Source organism: Zingiber officinale, chromosome 6A, assembly GCF_018446385.1.
Source record: "Zingiber officinale cultivar Zhangliang chromosome 6A, Zo_v1.1, whole genome shotgun sequence".
In the NCBI taxonomy this organism is placed as follows: Eukaryota; Viridiplantae; Streptophyta; class Magnoliopsida; order Zingiberales; family Zingiberaceae; genus Zingiber; species Zingiber officinale.
The window spans coordinates 58,991,343-59,002,152 of NC_055997.1; the positions used below are offsets into that span (position 1 = coordinate 58,991,343).

The 10,810-nt window shown below is 34.4% G+C and overlaps 1 long non-coding RNA gene across 1 annotated transcript; it reads right to left on the reverse strand.

Moving 5' to 3' along the window:
- Nucleotides 1-2,857: 2,857 nt before the first annotated feature.
- Nucleotides 2,858-3,199, reverse strand: LOC121993988. The gene is made up of 2 exons (XR_006115522.1): nt 3,148-3,199; nt 2,858-3,063 (listed from the first exon to the last, which is right to left on the reverse strand). It is a non-coding gene; the product is annotated as an uncharacterized LOC121993988 (long non-coding RNA).
- Between the last annotated feature and the right edge of the window lie 7,611 nt (nt 3,200-10,810).

The following is a 10,810-nucleotide window of genomic DNA, read 5'->3' on the forward strand; positions in this document are numbered from 1 at the left end:
GCTGGATCTTGAGCAAAGAGTAAAGCAGAAGATAATTGAAAGAGAAAGCGAGAGGAAGAGCAGGGAGCGAACCTCTGTCTACTCGTGTTCTCCCACAAAACTCTCTAAGTCGCGCATCCACTCGGCTGAACTACTTGTGATAGCACTTAGGTGCATTCTCAGTTCACCGCGAACAACTAGTGCTTGGTTGTGTTCGTGGTTTTTCCATTATATCCTGGGAAACAGACGACCCGAGAGAACCTCGAAGCATAACCGGAGGTGGGGCGAATCTGTTTCAAGGAAACTACGTTGAGTGCATGCCTCGACATCTTACTCATTGAATTCTCTTTCCAACTCGGTGATACACTTCTGATTCTGCTACACACCGCATCGACTTCGCGACTCAGACCACCGGAAGGTTGGCAGATCCATCCCCACTGGCAGCCTGAGATTATTAGCTCAGGTCATCTCGACAAATAAGTTAGAATTGATTGTAATTTCAATTCAGTTAATTCCCCAATATCTCTGGTAATAGATTGTCCAACAAGATCTTGGATGCTTTGGTGATAAAGAAAATGCCTAGGATACTTGTAACACTCAATCAAAGGTTAGAATGGACATCGACGTTGGACTCGGCGTGACCATTACGACACTCAAGTCAGCATAAGCGCTAGGGAAAGGTCAAAGCTATGGACACTGAACTGAAGGAGTATAGTGAACCTAGTCACAAAGGTCTGATGACCGAGTGGAGGAATCTATTGAACTAAATCGGAGAAGTATAGTGACCGAGTATGAGGAGTCAGATGATCGAATAAGCGAAATCAGGCTAGGTGACTGAATAGGAGGAGTCGGGTGACCACTTTAAGCTCGACCTCTACTTGACTTTTGACCCGTTGACTTGGCCCTACCATGTGTAGGTTTCCCAATCTGCCACATCATGTTTGTTTGTTTTTTTCTTTTGGTTGTAAATTTGTCAAAAAAAAAAAAAAAAAACAAGTTAGCCTAAGTGAGGAGAATGAGATTGCTAGAGACAAAGAGTTTGATATAGAAGTGTAAATTAAGTCTATCATTAGGGTTGTAAATGAGTCAATGTGAGTCAAGTTTTGTAGTGTTCAAACTTGTTTGTAAGGTAACTCAGTCAAGTCAAGCCGAGCCTAAAATGAACCAAGCTATTGAAATGATTGTTCAACCTTGACTTGATTTGGTATAGTTTTTATGAGCTTGAGCTTGTTTCATTTAAATGTTATCCAGCTTTGAATTCAAGTTTGTTTAATTGTTTGAAACTTTTACATTTTAAATGTATTTGATTGGTTATTAAGTTTGATAATATATACTTATTTTATTTATTTTAAAAGTTTTTTTATTTATTTAGTATGTTAATTAGAGTTTTATTGATGAACATTATTCCCGAACTTTAACGAGTTGAACATATATTTGTTCAAGCTTATTTTTTTAGTTTAATGAGTTATTCAAGCTTGATCAATTAATTGAATTTGTATGTATTGAATGAGTATAAACAAACTCATATCAAGTTGAATACTAAATTTCTTTACGAATAATTAGTTCATTACAATCCCATTTATTATCGTAAAAATGGGCAAACTTGTATCAAGTTAAACGATAGAGACTTGGTCCATAAGTTATATTCGACATGACATGAACCTGCATTATTCACAACTAAAATAGAAAAGAAGAGAGGAGCAAGTTTGGTTTACGGCTTATATCAGTTTGAGCTTATCTGACTAAAATAGGCACGGGCCAACTAGAGCATCGAGTTCGAGTTTATGTTGGGTGACCAATAACATTGATGTTATTGATCGTGCTTAGCATGGCCCATGCTAAGTTGTACGTGTCATGTTAGATCTGGCACGACATGTAAAGGAATTAATCAAGATTATGTCACTCGACCCAAATGGATCTTTTTTGACGGCCTCTAGCTTGAGATAGTGGAGGACTTGATGTATCTGGTCAAAAAGGCTAAAGTAATTATTATTAGATGCTAGAGAGGAGGAGAGGTTAGACATGAACAGTAGAATGGATCTAGCTTCTACAACTAAATGTCGAAGATATTTGTCGATGAAATCAAAATTTAATGGGCGATCAATGCATATACCATTTTCTTTTTTAAAAAAATGAAGTAAAATAGTTTGTTTGATTATAATTACAATTTGATGTGAAAAAAAAGGAATATTATGTATAACGTATTGATCATCAAAATTGTATTTATCGAACAATCGCTTCCTTTAGTAGTAATTAAACTAAACTCGGTGGGATTTTGATGAAAGATTAGAAGTTTAAATCAATTGAGAGAAGTTTAATCATGCATTTCTGACTCTCTAGCTATTTTATATGATACAAGGATTCTTTCTAATTAGTATTCGAGGTGGTGTGGTGGTTGAGGTATGAGATGTTGTCATATGAGATTTTGGGGTCGAAACTTGACGTGTTCAAGTATATCCTCCTCTATATCTTGGCCACTTATATAATGATTAGTAGCCATCCTTGATTTTCCTTCTCCTTATTGGCATATGGATGGATTGATGGGGACAAACGAATTATCTTTTGCTATATAGGATACTTGTGATTAAGATCCAAAATTAATTGAATTTAGGAGAATTGAAACATTGATCGTTCGATAAAATGACTAAGAGCAAAACACTTGTGCATTACTCGACTGAGAATGAATACCATCATAAAAGCAGGGATGTGAGTTATCTACTAAACACATCAACATATCAATCCATATAGATTATGGCATATAATTAATTGATATAAATGATACATCAATATTTCAATCCATAGTTTCCTTTATATTATATAGTTTTCTTTATATTATAACAAACTAATCAGCCACTTTATTAACTTTTATTTATATAAATTTAACATCCATCTAGCCGATGTGAGGAACCTCTCCGACAATGCCATACTCGTCGACCCACACCCGCACCCTGTCACAGCGGAAGTCTTTGGTGGTAGCGCTTCCAATCAACACAGTAATAGCTTCTACGTTCGGATTCTCCTTTTCAATAATAGTCACCGCCTTGTTTCCATTTACTCCTACCAATTCCGGCCATGAACTTTTCCCTACGCATATCATTCATTTCCTCATCAAAATCACTATTATCGTAAAAATATTGAAGTAAATAAAAATGATAAAACCAAATATACCTGTGCACTCTTCCATTGCTGTAACTAATATTTTAGTGGATGTATGTGTTGCAAATTTCGGTGATATTTATAGACCTTCAGGGGTGCCTTTCTTTGATTTGTACTCGTTGAGAGAGACCTCGGGTTTTCCTTTCTTTATGAATTTTCAAACTTCATCGCCACAAAATTTTGAAAAAACAAAAAAAATCTCATTGGTCAATGTTAGCTACATCATCAATATTATCTAAACTCAATTTGTCATATTCAAAGTTGGAAAAGTTCACACTTGAGGTTATTAACAATAATAAAATACTTGGTCTTGATCTTGCGTATTTTGATTGAAATTAAAATTAAAATTAAAATAATCTTCAAATTCTTGGTATAATAATTATTACAATTGTATATTCTGTGAAGAGAAAATAATTTGAAGTGACAGTGGTTATTTGGTTGGATAAACTAATAAATATTAATAAAGATGTGTACGAGATGAAATCAAACTAAAAGTAGATCTGTGAAATTGATTTAGTTAATTTACATTAACTACGGTTGTTCGAGTGCTCCCCCTCATATAAGCCTTCGCCTCTCCGCTGATACAAATGCTAGCGGTCATTGACAAATCCACTCGTGCTAGGGTTCATCACTCATCGATCCTCACCGCTAGGGTTCTCCTCTCAATGAAGCACATCCACTCTTGTTGACAATGGTGCTAGGGCCCATGTGGTGGTAAAAGGTGAAGTCGTAATCTTAACAGCGCCTTTAGGATGGTTCCACATAGTCTAAAAGAGGATAAATCATGAGAACTTATTCAGTCTCACACTACAAGAAAAAAGACATACAATAACGGTTTTTCACCGTTGTCGTAGGTCATTTTTAACTGTTGTTAAAGGCTGTGTTGTTAAAAGGGGTGACAAACGACAATAGTTTTTAACCGTTGTCTGTGAAGGCAAAGACAACATTTTAACAACGGTGAAAAACTGTTGTCTTTTCCTACAAAGACAACAGTTTTTCACCGTTGTCTTTGAGCGTATGCCTAGGCTCTTCAACAACAGTTTTGAACTGTCTACGACAACGGCAAAAAAGCGTTGTCTTTTTAGCCAATGACATCGGTTTGACAACGGTTAAAAACAGTTATCTTTTTAGGCAACGATGTTAAATAACATCAGTTTGTCACTATTGTCTTTTAACGCCATTGACAACAGTTTGACATATTTAAACTGATGTCTTTGGGTACAATATACAACATTTTGACAATAAATAAAAAACTTATTAATCTTTTCCTACTCAATGGTTTATAAAAAACATCCAGTGCAAATTTCATTGATAAAAAACCTACATAATCAATATTTACAATGCAAATATTCCAACATTCAAATATCACAAAAGTACCAAACATCAACCTTCAAACATCACAAAAGTTTACACAGCCAAAAGTTATATATATATCACACATATAGTCCAAAATATCATGTTTTGTTGGAGCACGTCTTCTCTACCTGTGCATCTTCTAAACAGCCTGTGCATCTTCTAAACTGCAGCCTTTTCTGGTTTCTCCTCCCTCCTAGCTTCTCTTTTCTTCTCCTTTCACAGAAACTGCAGCATATGATTGCAAGTTAATTCATTTCCCAGGAGTAAATGGCATAAAAAATGGATCTCTTGGAAATTTCACACGTACCTGACCTTATTACAGTTTTACAAAAACTCAGAGTAGTATGTCTTAAAAGACCAGCTATATGGCTTTACAAGTAACTCTTAAGTATGGTAAACCAAACCTATCAACTTTACATATACCAAAAAAAATTCTATCCAATTTGAAGCATATAGAATCTAGCTAAATTCACAGAGCAAGCAATGGCTTAGAGCAACAACCAGATTCTGGTTCTATCATCGAGCATCAAAAAAGCATTATAGAATCTAGCTAAATTAGACATGAAAAATCAAGTTCCAACTTATTTCCGGAGCATACAAAATCACAAATACAAACAAGGGCTGAAGCAACAAAGCAGCACACAGAGAATTAAACAAACAAGCTTTACTAATTTAAATTCACAGAGCAAGCAAATTGATCAACCCACAATTATCATAAGGATCTACTCTCTTGATACTCAAATAGACTCAGTAAACGGCCTAACTTCTAGCACGAATCAAAATTCCTAACTATATTAGCATTTTCCCCAATTCATATTCGAATAAAATTCTCCGACAATCATGCAAAACCATAGAGATGGTTTATTTAGTTTTTACACGGAATAGAGAGTAGAAAAGAGAAATCCAAACTTCCGACAACATCATAGAGGATACCGCTAATTAGATAATGGAAATCACATAGATAGAACTTGTAAAGAACATAAAAGCCCAAGATTTAACGATGAGACTGAGGGATTTAACAAAGGACCTGCATCTAACCATGTATCAAACCAGAAATTAATATGATCTTCACCTAAACGCCATCTAATCTGCTCTTCTGCTACATTTCTCATCTGTAACGTCCTGTGCAGTTTTGTGAACTCATGTGTGCAGTTTAGTCATGCCGATTGGATTTGGTAAATGGACTCAGAGACAGATATCTCCAAATCAAGTGCAATCAAGTATAAGCAGCATGTATTCAATTTAACTGAATATTATTATTGTCAAATGCAATAAGATGAACTCATGTATATACCTATTCATAAATATGATCTTGTATGCATTCTGCTATCTCAGAGCACACTTCATCAATTTCTTCTTGAGAGTACTCCGCTTTTGTGAACTGTGAACACACATAAATTATATGATCTTAAAGAACAAAATATAATTAATTGGAAAAAAATAATAACTAAATAACTTCTAATTATTTGAGATGATAAAGATAATATTACTATCGATGGTAGTGTATCCCCCTCGATCATTGCATTTTCTTCAGTAATTTGCCTCATAAATCTCATCACGTAATAACCACATTGTTTCGCATCTGACTGCCTAGGAACCTACGTTAAAGGCAATTGATATTGTTAATGATAAATATACACATACCTTGATTGATTGAAATAGAAGTACCCATACCTTGATTACTTCCCATTGTACATGCTTTCTTCCTTTCCTTCCATTGTTCGAATTAAACAATCTTAACGCCCTTCATATATACATTCAACATAGTTGATATATAAGTGTTTTATGACTAAATTAAATACATAATAAAAAGCATATATAAACTCACATTTCGACAACATATTTCCAATCTTCATCACGAATGCGATGACTTAAAGAATCCAACAAGTAAACAATCTCCTTATGAGGTTTAATGACAGTCAAATTCCAATGGAAACTATACACAAATACAAAATTAGTGCATACAATTCACTAAAATAATCAATTGAAAATGATATTAAAGATGTTCATTACCCATTGCAACTTGGCACCAAAACTAATTGATTAATTGATGCACCACTCATCCTATCTGCTAAGAAACTTGCCCTCTGGTTCAACCGTTCAGTTTTACCTATTTTGTCTTGTGTGGTTTTTTGAAAGTTTGGGATGCTATGCGGATTTACAAATCTGAATTTATCAATCTTATTTTCTTTTACCAACTTTTTATAAAGATGCTTGCCATTTGAAATAAAAAAAATCAGAAGTATATTAGATATTAAATACTGATCTAATAAAGTATGTGCTTCTTATATACTAAATTTAAAAAAGAACAAACAATACTACAAGGTAATTCGAAGACTTACCATATGTAAACAACCACACAATTTCCTGAAATTGGCTCCAAGTGATACAAAGCACTAATGTCCTCAAGATGCAAGTTCAGTTCATAATCATCTTGAAATACCTCATGATCTAAAGCAATTGACAATTTCCTTCCATTCTCAAGAGCACGCTTACAATAACAATAAACCACGCGCAATGATCTTGGCACACTTGATAACAAAGTCTGGTTATTTTCTACATGTGCTGTTTTCTTCATTTGACGCTTCTAATAATTGTAATTGTAAACTTTTTAGATAGGTGCAATACTAAATAGTTTCACAGATATTTACTTTGAAATATTATCTTAGATGTACCTTTTGTCGTAGCATCAGCAGGTGTTTTGGCCAAGCCACATGGGTTCCAACAGCATCACCAATAGTTTCACATTCATTGGGAATCGGAACTGGCAAACATGCTGATTTCTGCATTGCTTCATCGATGGATACACGCATACAATTCTTGGGTAACGGAACACCATGGAGAGAGTGATTAACTCCAATGACCTCAACAACTGTACCATATGCAACAATGTCTGTGCTAGAATCCAATGTCAAAATAACTGATTTACCCTAAAAGATAAATAGTTGTGTCATTGAATTATACTAACTCTTTATTTTAATAATAAATATAACCACAACTTATATACCTGTAAAGCAACTTCTTTATCCACAACTTGCATTTCGACATCATTGAACTCTTCATGACTGGGGAAAGTCTTATCGGTGTTCAGTTTATTGTCATTTTGTTGAGGTAACTTTACCGAGCAACTTCCTTTGTCATCAATGTCACTGCCCCATGCACCCTTTTTGTAGACAATTGCTTCAAGGTTTTGAATGCGTGTATCTTGGTCTTGAATTAATTTTCTAGCCTCCACCAACTCTCTCTTTTGCTCAATCAGTAGCTCTCTATCAACATGGTCAGTCTTCCATCTACTACCATTAAAGAACAATGATGGAGTGATATGACCTCCAACAGCCCTCACACGTCCACTATGTTCTCTTGAATTGAGTGCTTTCGTAAGAATATCTTCTTTTGTCCCATTGATTTCGAGTGTACCCTCACGCTTCTGTTGTATATAATCATCCTGTCATCCAAATAAAAAAAAAATACTTTAAAAGTTTCATTGAAATACAATAATTGATTTTTACTCATAGCTTCTCACAATCTTGTCTATTGTTTGTTTCAACTCTTGGCCATCAAATTTCCCTTCTTTATTAACCCTTCCTTTCTTCCAAATAATAGCTCTATTGATTTCATCATCGTCAGATAATTCATTTGCCTAAGAACAAGAATAATTGAATGATATATGTTAAATAAGAATGATTATTAAATGCTAAACAAAACCGTTATACGAATTTTATAAGCAAAATATACTTACTATTTCTTCAGCATATCGTGCATATCCTTTACGAGCAAGGCGATGGGGGTATATGTTCTTCTTTCTTTTCTCCTTCTATTGTTCACTTTGTTTCTAGTCAAGTGAAACATTCCACATATCAAATTTACTAATTCATCATTTACCTTAATATCTACTTATTTTGAAAGAACAAAAGACTAAACTTACAATAAAGTCATCAGACATGCGAGTCCTGACAAAAGAAATCCAATCATCTCTTGCAAGACCATAGCCGCTAGGTGGTTCATCCAACTCTTCGAGTTTGTCAAGCTTCTTCGAAATGAATGTCTGAGTGAGATGGGATTTAAACTGACGCCACTTATTACTTGCTGAATTCAAACATCCCTTCTTCCAACTTGGGGGAACATCATATGTCAGCTATAAAACACAATTGGGAATACAATAAACTGATTAGTACCTATATTCATCATTGACACCATAAGCAAACACAATTTCTGGAAATTATTCTAGCATTGAAACAACACACACATACATTAAGTTTAAGGCATTCTCATCATTGAGTGTTTTGGAGATCTGAAATTACCAAAACAAAGCTAATGCAGGAGTGCTCGTGGCTTTTGATTTGCCCTATTTGTTTATTAGTTTAATTGTGGATCTATTTTCAATCTGGATGATTTAGTTAACGATAGAGTCTCAGCGCTGTTAACATCGTTCGCCTTATTATAGGCAAGTAGTAACTCGCATGGATGTATCCACTTCCGAATATGATGAAACTAATGCCTTAAAATAGGAGGTTATTATACACCCATAATAATTTGGTTGACAGTAGGGTTGTAATATCTAAAACAGAAAACATTTGATATTCAAGTTATTAGATGGATGGAAGCTTTGGATTGTAGTAGACAACCACAAACAATGAGATATACAACCATTTCTCTTGTATTTGTATAGTTTTGTTTGGAAGATTGAGCTTTAGTATTTAACATGTCTAGAGCCTTAAGTTCAGTTGTTGTGCTATTGCACATATTGGATATTTGTGTATATCAGATATAAAATCATGCCCTTAACATTTTGTTTGAAGAATCAAGTGCAAGTAAAGAAATATACAAACAGCACTAGCTTTGGACACTGATATGACAGACAAATGGATTTGTTCTTGATTTCGTACAATTAACCTAGGACAATGTTAGGATCCTTTGAGGATTGTTGGTTACTTATAATCCTTAGTTTTCTAGTTGGAGCAACATTCATTTTGAAATTGTTTGATGATTGGCAGTTGGTAATCAGGTCTTACAATGTTTGTAGATTTGGTAATTTCTTGTTAAGACACTGGACGACAATGCAATCCTGGTTTTCTCTTTGCTTTACAATTGTTTCAATGCTAATGTAGAAACAAAGCTACCAGAACTAAGTACAAATGAAAACCCCACTGATATAGAAAAAGAACCTACTGAGGGATCTAAAACTGAAATGGAACAAGGAGAATCACGAACAATAGAAGAACAACCTACTAAAACATACGAAGCTGAAAGAAAGGAAGCAAAACCTTGTGAAATGTAAGAACCTTCAACTGAACTATCTAAACCTGAGCAAATGCAGCAGAGCAACTTGAAATAGAAAACCAATCTTTAACTTGTATATATAAAAATCATACTGTTGAATGCTGGAGTAGCAAGAACAGCAGGCAATTCATACTGTTTTACTATCTTTAACTCATCTTTTCATGCATGCCATGATATGACAAATAAAATTTGCAACATGATAATTGACCAGAATTTCTTTAACTTACTTACATCAACTGATTCCCATATCAATTCTTTAACTTCATTTGGAACTTGTTTCCACGTCTTGTAAGATATCTTGACCTTTTCTCGAGCAAGCAAGCCAATGTAACTTTGCATTGCAATAGCAGCTCCTCCTACTGGCTGTCCAAGTTTATTAAATCTTACCTCCTTTCGAATTCCTTGAACCCTTTGTTTAGTAAGCTTATCCAGATGGGTACGACCTCTAGATATTCTTGTTGTTTCAGTGTCTGTAGATTCCAGCATTGTCTCAACCTGTAAACCGTTGTTAGTGGATGTAGATGCAATTTTTCCTTTGCCCTTCCCAATCGTTGCAGGTTGTCCTTTTCTCTTGCTTGAAGCATGAATTGTGTCATCACCATCAGATTTGATTTTAAGCTTTCCAAAGGATGCCATAGATCTCAAATTTAATCTATTGATAAAAAAGTGAAACAACATATCAATATTTTTAAAAAATACACAATAAGAAATTCACCTACAAAAGAAAATCAACATACATAGATAAAAATTTGAAATACCATCATGTGCACAAAATCATATTCAAAAACAAGATACATATCAATATTGTCTACAAACATATCTTCAAAAAAAAACTATAATTGGTTAAACATTTTGAACCCAAGTGCCATCACAATCTTCACGAAGGCATTGGGGTTCATTGTCATCTACTCCGTAAGCATCCATTGATGGTAACTCTCTGGTAAAAGATTGATAGTGGACTATAGTGTCTTCCAATTTATCTCCATTTGCATATTCAAATGACTCTCTAGTAGGAGTTGCAAGTACAATACTCCATACA